This window comes from Thamnophis sirtalis, unplaced genomic scaffold (genome assembly GCF_051295495.1).
Source record: "Thamnophis sirtalis isolate CommonGarterSnake01/CBP01778 unplaced genomic scaffold, rThaSir2_p1.2 scaffold_1, whole genome shotgun sequence".
NCBI lineage: Eukaryota > Metazoa > Chordata > Lepidosauria > Squamata > Natricidae > Thamnophis > Thamnophis sirtalis.
The window spans coordinates 98,569,440-98,583,105 of record NW_028261381.1 but is presented as its reverse complement, the minus strand read 5'-3'; positions in this window follow the sequence as shown (position 1 = coordinate 98,583,105).

The window sequence follows — 13,666 nt, the reverse complement described above, 5'->3', positions numbered from 1 at the left end:
TTTATGACCATTGCAATGCCCCATGATCATGTGATCCAGGGGTGAAATCAACTTACCTTTGCTACTAGTTTAGTAGCAATGTGAACGTGTGTACGCCACCTCCGTGCATGCGCAGAGCATCAAAAATGATGGTGGGTGAGTGGAGCCTGCTACCGAGCGTGCCTGCAAAACTAAGTGAACAGCGAATGGGGGGAATCCGCTGTGCAGATCCTGCTTTCTAGCTAATATAAATCGCTCATCACAGCTGATTGTCGGAAATACCAGTTCATCCGAACCAGTAGCATTTTTACTACCAGTCCCCCAGGCAAACCAGTCCAAACCGATAGCATTTCACCCCTGATGTGATCCCCTTTTGCGACCTTCAAACAATGGGGAAGCCAGATTCACTTAACAATTGTGCAGTGATTCACTTAACTGTGGCGAGAAAGGTTGTAAAACTCACTTAACAAGTGTTTCATTTAGCAACATAAATTTTGAGGCTTAATTACCTGTATTAATACTTTCTATATTTTTCCCAAAAAGAGTCTGGAAATAAGCATAGACTGACAATATATAGATACATTATGCCTGCAAGTTTTTTTTTTCGAATTTCAATCCATGTTTATACTTCTAAACTACATCAGTTTAATACCTCAGTTATAGCATTTTCCTACAAAGAAGTAATAAAGCCACCACAGGGGGAAAAAACATAATAACCATAATCAGCAATGTGAAGTGTACACAGTAAAACAATTCCTTCCAAATAGCAAGAAATAGCAAAAGCTAGATTTTAAAATTGGCACAAATGTTTGTTTTTTCTCTTAAATATTTGGGAAAATAAAGGTCTTTACCTGAGGCCAGGTACTTTGTGATTTCAGCCCCGCACATCTACTGGTATGTCAACTACTACCAGAAACATGTATCGATAATGACTTATTTTTGGTCAGTGACAAAGTCAAGAAGATGGCTACATTCTGGCATTTTAAAGTTTGATCTAGACACGTAAGAAGAAGAAGATTTCAGTTCACTACTACAAATTGTCCATTCAGCATTCTAATTAAGTTTGCATCTCCCAAGTACTTTTGTGTCCACATGGAAACCACTTCTGAACTTCATGCTTGATGTGGAAAAGAATGAAACATTGACTTTGGGTTTTGCAGATTAGATTGATAGATCTTTATAGAAATGACTTGTTCATACTATTGTGGAAAAGCAAAAAGCTGTGATTTGATGCTAATGCCTTATTCTACTGCAATAGAGAGAGTTGGAAGATAATGCTGCTTTTTCTTTTCTTTTCCCTACTCTCCTCGCTTTTCTTTCCCCTTCCCCCTCACTGCTGTTTTGTTTACTTTTATATTTTGTATGTTATAATATAGTACAATTTAATAAAAATGTTTTTTTTAAACGTGTACCTTTCCCTTGACTATCACTTTGCATGTACTGTAATGGCCATTAAAGGTACCATTTCTCCTTGTCCCAATAATGTCCAGCTGTGTCTATTCCACGCCACATTGTACGGCAGGAGGATTATTCCACTTTCCATATAATAGTTCTTTACAAGCTGATTTGAATATAAAACCAATTCACTTCTCCATGAGAATTGCCTGCATATGACTTAGCTGGAATATTATAAATAACAAATTGCACTTGTTTTATCAGTACCCGATAATACTTGTTGAACATTTCATTTTTAATCTCACTTTTTGGACATGTAACTATTAAATAGCAGAACAAGCTAAAGTTAAAGGCAGCAATAAAATATGATTGTTTTACAACAGTGGTATCAGCAGTTGAGGCAGGCATACATGGAAACAGGCTTTTGAATCTTTAAGAAGGAAGTCCGCTTTACACCAGGGGTGTCAAACTCGATTTCATTGAAGGTCACATCAGGGTTGTGTTTGACCTTGGACTGCTGGGGTGTGTATGTGGCAGGGGGTGGGCATGGATGGTAGGCATGAGCAGGGTGGGCATTTGACACAGGCTCAAGATGCATTTTTTGCCCTTCTTTCTTTCCACAGTTCTTTACTATAACTATTTTCCTATCTCTTCTATCAGATATTACTAGCAAACATTTGTTACTTATTCCACTAATTTTTTTTATTTATAAATTCATACTCCATTGTTTAATAGTAAATTGCTTTTCCAGGCAAAAAACTATTTATACTATTGTATTTTTATTATTCAACTAATAATAAAAAGACAATAGCATAAATGACATGATAATGCAAGATCTGACAGCAGAGGTAAATTTCCAAGATAGGACATAGAAATGGCTGTCAATTATAGATTGTTGATTGTAGATTAAATGGACCCTAACCCTAACCCTCCAGTATGTAAATCTGGCATTAAACTGTAGTAGTAACATAGGATGTTGCTTGTTTTCTGTCCATATCAGGCAGTTACCTGAGGCCACATAATTGTAATCCAGTCCTCCTGCAGCACTCTGCTGGCCAACAACGGGCCACGTAGAAACCTTGTGTGACCCGTTTTCATCCGGCAGGGTGCTGCTGGAAGTTGTGGAGGTCAAAAATGCACCATTGGGGCCAGCAGAGTGTTGCAGGAGGTCGTGGAGGCTGAAAATGGGCCAGGGGGGACACACACAGCCCACCCCCGGCCTGTTTTGGCCAGCAGAAGCACCGCGGGCCATTCCGTTGATATTTCCAGGCTAGCCTCATGGGCCAGATTTAAGCACCACGCTGGCCGGATACTGCCTGTGGGCCTTGACTTTGACACCCCTGTTCTACAATGAAACTTTGGAAAACTAGCACGTTTCTTAAGAATTCGGAAAGGAATATCCTTTCCTTGTGCCCCTGCAAGTACCTGAGCAGTTGCTAAAATGAAGCAATTCTGAAAGATATGTTCATTATGTATTGCTTGCTAAAACGGTTCTACCACAAAACCGCGGACGACAAAATCGCGGTCGACGAAAGCGCGTATGTGACGTCATCACAGCGCGACGAAAAAGATCGAAAAAGATCGAAAAATGTAAAAATAAAGCTAAAACCTTCCCCTAACCCCCCCAAACCTAACCCTAAACCTAACCCTAAACCTAACCCTTAAGCTAACCCTAAACCTAACCCTAAACCTAACCCTAAACCTAACCCTTAACGTAACGAAAAACCTAACGCTAACCCTTAACCTAACGCTAAATGTAACGCTAACGCTCTAACCCTAACCCTAACCCTTAACCTAACCCTAACCCTAACCCTTAACCTAACCCTTACCTTTATGTGAATCGGCTTGCTGTAATTTAATTTTTATTTCAATTTTTCGATGTTTTTCGTCGCGTTGTGATGACGTCACATACGCGATTTCGTCGACCGCGCTTTTGTGGAACGCGCTTTTGATGGGTCACGGTCTCTTAGATCATGTACCAGGATAGCTTTTACTGGAGGGGAGAAATACAGGCTTAGATTCCAGCAAGACAGAATGGTTGTTGATTCAGAAGCCTGTGGACTCTGATAGGTTTCACTTTTGGTCCTGCATTGGTTTATTCCTCTATCCAAAACGAGTTCACAATTTGGGGGTGGGAGGAGTCTGAGATGGTCCTGTTCAACTCAATGCTAAATAAGCAGATAAAAGCTCTAGCTGGGAGATACTTTGTACAGTTCCATCCTGCTGCCAATTTTGGACAATTCCTAGACTAAGAAGTACTGTTGCCACTAACTCATGCCTGTGTCATCTTTTATTTGACTATTGCTGTCAGAATAGAATAGAATAACAGTGTTGGAAGCGATCCTGGAGGTCTTCTAGTCATACCCCCTGGTCAGGCAGGAAACACTATACCATTTCAGACAAATGGTCCAATCCCTTCTTAAAAACTTCCAGTGTCAGAGCATTCACAACTTCTGGAGGCTAATTGTTCCATTGATTAATTGTTCCAACTGTCAGGAAATTTCTCCTTCATTCTACATTGCTTCTATCCTTGAAGATCAGCTGTATTCTGCAGCTACTGCAAAATTAGAGGCATCTACAGTTACCATCCCTGTGTTCAAAATGGCAGGCATCATCTCTTGTTTACACCTATCATTTTGAACCCAGTGACCATCAATGGGGACACGCCTATTTGGAATGCAGCATTCCGAGTATTAAAGAATTTACTGCATTATGTTTGTATTATATTTGTACTATGGCAGCTGCACAGGCTTCCAGTGGGTTTTTAGGAGCAATTGCTCTCTTTATAGCTTAAGATATGGCTAACTTTGAGACCACTTTCTCTTAGTAGCTTCTGTCCAACTGGAATTTAAGAGAGATGGCTTTCTGTGGGTTCCAACCTGTAGGTAATGTCCTCATCAGGGACTGAGGAAGAGCCTTACAAGGGTGTCCCTCTCCTATGAAAAGATAAGGATGACGCTATTCAGAGATAAGGATTGCACTATTCCAACCAGTGTCAAGAAAAATGTTAAGAAATAGCTCTTTTGGAGTGTCTTTGTGATAATTGTAGATAATAACTCTTGGGGTAAGTTGCTGATTGGATTTTATATATATTGTATGTTTGACCGTATTAAGGTACTGAGGAACTGTAAATTGGCCAGAGTTGCTTTGATTGGAGTAGCATATAAGTTAATGAAATGAATAAATGTTCATATTGCTTATGAAGGCGATTCAAAGACCACTCTAATGAAAAAAAATAAGACCATCCATGTCTTCTAATTGCTTCTAACTGGAGCAAAGGTGATACAGGAAGTTCAGTTTCACATGTGATGGCATCTAATACCTTTCTAGCAAAAGCATTTTCTCCTGCCTTTTTTGGTAATTCTGGATGTATCTGAAATGGAGCATTATACTATTAGAGTATGATTGAACTCTTTTCAGTAAAAGTCTATCAGTAATCTGTCAGGCAGGGAATTGCTGCAAGGAAATTGCATGTTTGGACTGTAATCAGCCATTGTTATAATATATTATCGTCTAAATATTAGGCTCAATTCACTGGCATTTCTTTGAAAATGTACTTTAATAATATATTATACACATTTCTTATTTCATACAAGCATTACTCTGTGAAAACAAAGTTATAATGACAACTCTTATTAAAGGATTATATACAGTAAATAGAACAGATTTTAATTTTTGATTGTTTGATCCACCAGTATAAATTCTGGCTTCCATATATGTCAAAGTCATGTCACACATGTAGACATAGCAATATAAATAACTACATGTATTTATTGTATCACAATTCAGTCAGCATAAATGAAACAACTGTGATTTTATACTTGAAATGCAATTAGGAAAATTTGAAACATAAATTATTATACCTTGAACTTCCTTTACTCATGTTCAGTTTTGATCTGAGTCATTCTTTCTCTCTTGTTCCCTTTCTATCTTCTGGGTGAGATATTTTGATCTTTGTCATATGTATGGATATAAAATGAATGTCTTGTTGATATCAAATTCTTTCTTTTCTCAGGATGGAACAGAGGTGGGTTGCTCCTGGTTTGGCCCAGATCAGGGAAACCGTCAGCGGGAGGCTCCGCCCACCCATCCAGAGGCTTCTGTGCATGCGCAGAAGTGCAAGTGTGCCTGAACCGGTAGTAAAAAAAATTGGCAACCCACCACTGGGATGGAAGACCTCTACCTACAGTATCCTCCATTTCCATTTATGAAGATCAGTAGAAGGCAAGTTTATGGATTTTTTTTGTGCATGGAAGCTGCAGCATTGATCGGCATGCACTAGTAGAACAGACTCACCTCTTTCACTCATTTTTTTCAACTTCTGATGCCATTCAGAAGTACATAACTGCACGTATTTTCTTGGAAAATGTTAGGAAAATGCAACCTGGATTGTTATTCGATAAGGTGTATACAAGGTGTCAACGGAAACCAGGAGAAATTCCTCCTTCTCTCCAAACTGGTTTCCTGTTTATTATTTTGTTGCACATGTGTGCTATCTTGTTGCCAAAAAATGAGAGTCTCATTATAACAGTCTGTCAGTTCTATACCAAGAGGATTCATGTCTTCTCTACTCATGACTGTTATTTAATTATTTGTCAGATTTAGGTACTACCCAACTCACTTTCACTTTTATCATCTTATAGAAATAAAAATCAAGAAGTCTATCTGAAGTAAAATCCTTTTCTTTAATATTTTGAAATATTATCTCTATATATATTTCTAATTTTCAGCCGATAGATTCAATTTCAGGTCCATTTTTGATTTTAAAAAAAATAAAACTCATAAGAACATGAAAATACAACCTAAAATGAAATGAGCAACATTTATGATAGCATCATATTTGAAGTTTAAGTTCTGCCCGAAGTCTTTTTGGCAATGGCTACCTAAAATTTAGAAATATGATTTCTAGACACCACCACCAACTAAAATATCTTCCCAATTACGCCAACATAATAAACTATACATAGAAAAGCAATAAAACTGCCAGAATTTTTATGATAAAAAGGCATGAACACACGACCTTCACCCCAAAAGAGATGATGTCAAAAGTGTGGGAGTTAATCAAATTATTGAAACTGACACAGCCTGCAAAATCAATCTTCCAAGTAAATGTAAGACATAAATTTCAATCTGTACCAGCTACTGAAGAATGAGATAGGATTTAAGACAGCAAGAATTGCTGTGCTTATAGATGTAAGGACAAAAATGTCAACTTGGCTGATTATGTATATATAACAAGCAGATATTTGTTTATTGGCTGAATTTATGTTCCACATTCTTGTTTTTCTTATTAACAATAAAAAGAACTTAATTAAAATGCAATGGAAGCACAATTAAAATGCTATTAAATCACAGTGAAGAATAAAAACAAAAGTAATCAGCATCCTCCGTTGCCAAGTTAGCACTAAAAATTTACTCACGTATCAAAGGCATCTCTAAATGAACTATTTCTGGCTGTTGGTAGAAGAATAACAGAAAAAGGGAAGCCTGAGCTGCTTTCATTAGAAATTCCAAAGCTTAGCAGCAGCCATCTAAAAGTTCTCTAAGGACGATATGCTTAAAGAAGTGCTTTCTTAAGAACTTAAATCTTGTATAGAATTGTGAGGGGAAAACACCATCTTAGAGCGCAAGATCTCAGGTCACATAGAGCTTAACTAGCACTTTAAATTACATTTAAACTGTGTTAAGAAGTTCTGCAGTACTTTAGATTTTGGAAGTCATATACTTTTTTTAGAATGTGTATATTCTCCCTGCACAAAAACTCTTTATCTTATTGATCTGAATTTTTTTTTCCACTTTAGGGACTACTCTTGTTGCAAGATTCTTTATTTTCTCTTCAAACAATGAAATTATCACTTTAAAGATTTTAAAGCTAGGTTGCTCGAAACACCCCCCACAGATTTTTATTCGATTTGGCACACATTGTATCTCAACTGTATTTAATATATCCTATATTTGAAAATTGTTATGAAGTTTCAATAAACTCATTCCAAGCAAATTTACCTGAGGTTCTAACGTCAGATATTTTGGTTGAATTGTGTGTGCATACAGACTATGTACATTATTAGTGAAACAATAAACATAAAAGCAACTGAATGGTGTGTGTGTGTGTGTGTACACATACAGGTAAATCACAGAACATCAACTTAAAAAACCTATAATTATTTATTCATTTCTTTTTTTATTCATAAATATCAAGAGAAAGTTAGTATGAACCTCTCCAGAGGAACTAATATGGGTTTACCAGTAGTAATTTAAAGAAATTAAAATTGTTTTTGATCTTAACATTTTGAAAATAAAGAGGGGATAATTATTTATCTTTCCCCAGGGCTGAATGTCTAAAAAAAATTGTTAGTTTTCCTTCTATGGGTAACATTCAGGAGATGACCATCGAATATATATGTATTAAAGCTACTTGGCAAATGAACCTTGTTGATATGTTGATAGCATAAAACTATAAAGTCTCTTACAAGCAGCCTCATCTGTTTTTCAGGACTTTGTATATCAGTGAGTTTGAAACTATTATAGGATTTTTCCTTTTAGCTTTGCATTTTTATTCTTAATTTTAGTGAAGCATGGTTCATTGTCTCTGAAGTTGATGCTGTGGTTGCCTTTTTTATAATTCCTTCCTTCCTTCCTTCCTTCCTTCCTTCCTCCCTCCCTCCCTCCCTCCCTCCCTCCCTCCCTCCCTCCCTCCCCAAGGGAAAATGTTTAGGATTCTTCAGGAAAAAACATAACATTTAATCACTGAACACTAGAGGGAACTAGAAGGAACTACAGATTACAATTACAGGAGAAGAACTTTCAAACTTTCATTAATAATATAGAATGAAGCAAAATATTTTAACATTGCATATATTGAAACAATAGTGAAGTTATTTTTAGAGTGTCTGCCTCTATAGATAGATTATGTTTAAAATATGTTGTGGAAAAGGAGCAGGTTTTACTTGACAAGATTGCAATTGATTTGAAAGTGGATTTAAAAATAGCAGGCTACAAAAATGACATGACAAAAGATGTTGCACTGGACATAGAAAAGAAACCAACGAAGGCAATAATTAAAAGGAATGTTCAAATTATAAACCAAGAAGATGACCTGGGTAATTTTTTAATATTGGATTTACAAAAGAGACCTTTTAAAGCTTTGAAGAATATTGTGAGAAGGGAGAAAGAAAAAATGAAAAGAACATGTTTTTAGAACATTATTTGCAGAAAGTAAAGAGCAAGTTTTTTAAAAGTAAAATGAAGGAATATAAAGTTTAATCAAGGTTGATCACCTCTGATCAAGGTTAAAATATGTATACTCTTATCTATGTTAATCCTAAATGTACTTTTACTGATCAGGACTGAAACGATAAGGCTTTGAAAATTTGTTTATAGATTACTATTAAAAAAAAGATGCTGATACTACTCAATTCCAGAGCAACCCTGAGAGATTCACAATACAAAAACAAATAAGGTAAATGTTCCCCTTGCACATATGTGCTAGTTGTTCCCGACTCTAGGAGGTGGTGCTCATCTCCGTTTCAAAGCTGAAGAGCCAGTGCTGTCCGAAGATGTCTCCGTGGTCATGTGGCTGGCATGACCAAAGGCTGAAGGCACATGTTACCTTCAATGTATGCTGTTACCTTCCCACCAAAGGTGGTTCTTATTTTTCTACTTGCATTTTTACATGCTTTTGAACTGCTAGGTTAGCAGAAACTGGGACAAGTAATGGGAGCTCACTTCATTACATGGTGCTAGGTATTCAAACAGCTGAACTGCCAACCTTTCTGATCGACAAGTTCCATGTCTCAACCACTGAGCCACCACGTCCCTACAAAAACAAATAATAGAACACTGGAAGAAATGGCAACCTTGACAACTAATATCAACGCATATATCCAACACCTCTAACAAAGAGGTAACCCAAGGACTCAGACAACCACCATGTCTTTAAAAACCTCACAAGTATCATGAGGGTAGAAACCATATCATTTCGGAGGTCAAGCATTGTGACAACAAAGCACTCTTCCTAGATCTCAAAAGATGATATTGTTTGATGGAAAGGGCTCAATGTTGACTACCTTGACAGCCTTTACAGAAATTTCAGGAGCTAGGTGATCCCTTAAATAATTGACCATGTGCAACGTAGAGCTTTATAGCTGATAAATTCAACATCTTGAATTGCCCCTGGAAGAATACTGGCAGCTAGTGCACCTCATGAAGCAGCAGTTTCACACAGATATGCCAAGGCAGGCAAATCACCCTCACACCACTGTTGCCAGTTGCAGCTACCAAATGGTCTTCAGGGAAAAGTGTAGAGTGCATTGCAGTAGTCAAACCATGAGGTGACCAGAATGTGAGGAAATGTCTTGACATAATTGTTTATAACTGGACTATATTTCTCCTCATAATAACACATAAATGTACCAGAATAACAATTTATGCATGCAACAAGTGAATATAGTTCACCTGGGGTTTTAGTCATAAAATTACCTCAGGGTTAGAGGCAGAGAAATCATATGCTAGGTTATATTTGTTTTCAAAATACACTGTATGATGTAGTGGCTCTAAAGGAGATTTAGACTATTTCAGAGTAAATACCTCATTTTCATTTTAAAGAAGAATTCAAGAGCATGATAGATGTATTATTATATGTAAATTTTCCCCAACAGTGGAAAAGAAGAGACAAGCCTAATTTAACTTGCACAGTTAAGAATGGGAAGGAAGTTCTAAAATTCTAAAATCCTAGAATGCTGGTGAAAAAATAGATTTTTCCTTTTTTATCTAATACAATATACTGGGAACAAGCCTGATAGGAGAAGAATATTTCAAGCATATCCTCAGAAATGCAAGCCATCATAACCTTTATTTTGCTGTTAAACATGAACTCTCTCTCTTTCACACACACACTTCCTTCTTTTTCTTTATTATAGGAAGACCAAGTGAGAAGGAGAAATATGAACAGATTGAGAAAGTTCCTTAAATGACTGACTAAATATTGGACATAGTTAATTATTAAGCATAATAATTTCCTTGTTATGGATTTACTATAGAAATATATTTTTGAGACTTTTGATCACACCAAAAGAAGCTAAATAACTTTTCACATTCAATATGAAGATTTTAACCTGCAATCTAATGTTATCCCATCCTGTTTCTGCCCTGAAAATTAGGAATACATGGCTTGGCTGAACAGTCAATTTCAACAATGCATTGAATGGGCCATCTAGGTTTCATGCATTGTCTAAATTATTTTTCTATTATGAAAATTCCTATTACTATTGTATAAAGAAAACAGATTACATTTTATAATATTTCATAATCTAGTGCTCAAAAACTAGATAACTAAATAAAGCAATGGCACAAATTATCCACCATACTAAATAAACTGAAAAAGATAAGGAAATGCATAATGGTTGTGCATGTAATACCATTGTTTATGAAACAAACAAAAACAAATGTGTCAGCAGATGGCCAGCCCGGATAAATAAATAAGAAAGGCTAGAGTTTAAGTTTGAGAATGAACAATAGCCTTAGAAGAATGCATATTACCCCTTTTGACCAGACTTCCATTCAGGAAACCCAAGACATAATACTGTTGTCCTGTATCCTGTCCTCTATCTAAGGGCATTGATTCAGTTCCACTTAATCATGCTGGCCATTCTTTCCTGTACATGTTGTGGGTTATAGACACCAAACAGTTACAATAGGAAAAGTTTTTTAACCGAGGACTCGTTTACATGGTTTGAAAAAGAAAGAAAAACTCCAAGGTGAATATTTGGAATACGAGACAGCATGGCCAATTTAAGATGCTTCATAGAAAAAGAGACCAATATTTCACCTATTGTCTAAACTGACAGTGGTTTTCCAGGTTTTGCAGCAGAGATCCTTTCTAACAGCTTATGGGGATTGAATCTAAAAGCTTTGACATGCAAAATGTGTACTCTTGTCTGCTGAACTAAATCCATAACAATGTGTGGGATTTTGGCTTCTCGTTTTACTTTATCAATCATATTCATTCAATGATTCTGTGCTATTGACCTTTTTTTATGTTAAAGCAAAGTCAAACATTGCTCTTCAAGAAGACCAGACAAAGCTTTTGTGGAGGTAAAGTTTGGCACAAAATATTGTAACTCCTATATTTTTATTTCATTTATTTTAAATGTACTACAACATTCTTTTATCCAGAAAAATTGCAGTGTTGCTTACAAATATATAGATCTGGTAGCCAACTAATGGTTATGCCACCAGGTCTGGAATACATGATGGAGCCCATGGGATACTTGTGGTGATAGCTATGATTTTTTTACTTCACTGCTAATTTCTATTTATAGTACTATTTGTTATCTAATGTTTTTAATTGTGGTTTCCCACCCAGAATCAAGAAGTTGAGATGGACATCCATGTAAATTGAAATAAATGAACCAATCCAAACAGTCTTATATCCATCTTTTTAAAAAGTAACCTTTTTCAGTGGTTTGCTAACCAGGACATATTAATTGGCGAGAAAAGAGTATCTTTTCCCAGAGGGAGTACGCTATTGAACTTCTTTGAAATTTTATTTTTTAGGTAGCACAAAGTATAGCATCCCATCCCCTCTCTTACCAGGGTCAGGAAGTAGATGCCAATGAGATGCTCTGGAAAATAAGTGGTGGCAACAGGAATTAGCAAACTACTACTCCAAAATAAGCAGCAGGCTGGCATGTGAGTATATAAAACACTTCTGGGAGAGGAAGCTAGAAATCTTTAGCTTTCTACCCCACAAGCTCATCAGCACTGATAGAAACATTATACTTTAATGCAGGAGTGGGTTCTGGCAGTCACTACTGCCAGTTCGCTTGTGCGAATAAAAAATGTTCTGCACATGCGCAGAAGCAAAAACCAAGATGGCGCCTATGGCGCCACCAGGAGAACCAGTGCAGGGTCGTGGCAGGCATGGGTTGCTGCTGGTTTCAGCGACCCAGGCCGCCAAACTACTACCGGTTTGGCCAAACCAATCCAAACCGGTAGGAACCCACCACTGCTGTAATGGGAAAACATGTGTTGCTGCAGATGAAGGGTTCTGCTATATTTTATAATGATCATCCATATTATTAATCAGATAAAAGGCAAAGATTAAGATTCCCTTCTCTCTTACTTGATTTAAGAACAACTTATTTGGTGTTTTAAGGAAGAGCAGATTGACTGCATTTAACATGCTTTTCCAAAGCACTAAAAGAACTCCTAGCTAGAGATAGTGGAAATTCAATCACAGAAGTGGTGATAATTTGAATGTAAAAGCAGCCATTTTAAACTTATCTGCCTACATACATAGGGCTATATTAAGTATATAATGCAAAAAGGTGAGCAGAAACCTGATAGTACAATGTATAATTTAGCTTTAGCTTGCATGCTAGCCATTTTAAATGAAATGCATTCTTTTGTTGTAAGTAATGAGTTCACCTTTTTTTTCTGCATAGTAACGTTGGCATCTTTTGGTGAAAATAATATATAATCATTTCAGAGCGGAAGGAAAATGATGGACCATATTCTCGCCTCCATTGTAGACAGCAGAGCAAGACGATGCTATTTTTATGTTTCCTAGCAGGAAGAAAGAGAGGAAAAACGATCAGAGACTGTTTTCCTGAGCTAAACAAAACAATGCATAATGTTGTTTTATAAAGAACTGTGTTTCCATAAATGTTCATATCAGCAAAAATGATGCATATATTTGCTGGGTACACATTCGTCAATAAGCACTGCAATATATTTTCCCCAAAGGTATAAAAGCAATATTTGTTTTGCATAAATTACTGTACTAATTTCTTCTACAGGCAAATAACTTGCTTTTAACTTGAAGCACGTTTCACTTTCACATCCTAATATGCTTCTCTGTCTGAAGAATAAACAATCAAGTAAAATTAGATTGAATTAACAAAGAAATCTCCTATTTCATTTAATACATAAAAAAGCATTGAAGTGAAATACAGGTTGTATTAACCTACAGGTTGCGTGTGATATGCACGTGTACCCTTAATATAATCCCTGTGTGAGGAACATATTACCATATTTTACTAGCAGCAATGAAATCCTAAGTAGGATGTGATGGCTAGGCAACAATTTTGTATTTACCATTATGTGTATGTTAGGACTACTTGTGCTTTAAAATCTTCCCTGATGTGAGTCCTGGTGCTGTGTGACAAGATCCCTTTTATTGAATAAGGTTTTTAATTACATTCAGAGTATAATACCCTCATTGTGACAACTAGGAATGAAATCAGCTTCTTTGTTCAATGTACTAACAACAGAAAAACAAAAACGTTACATC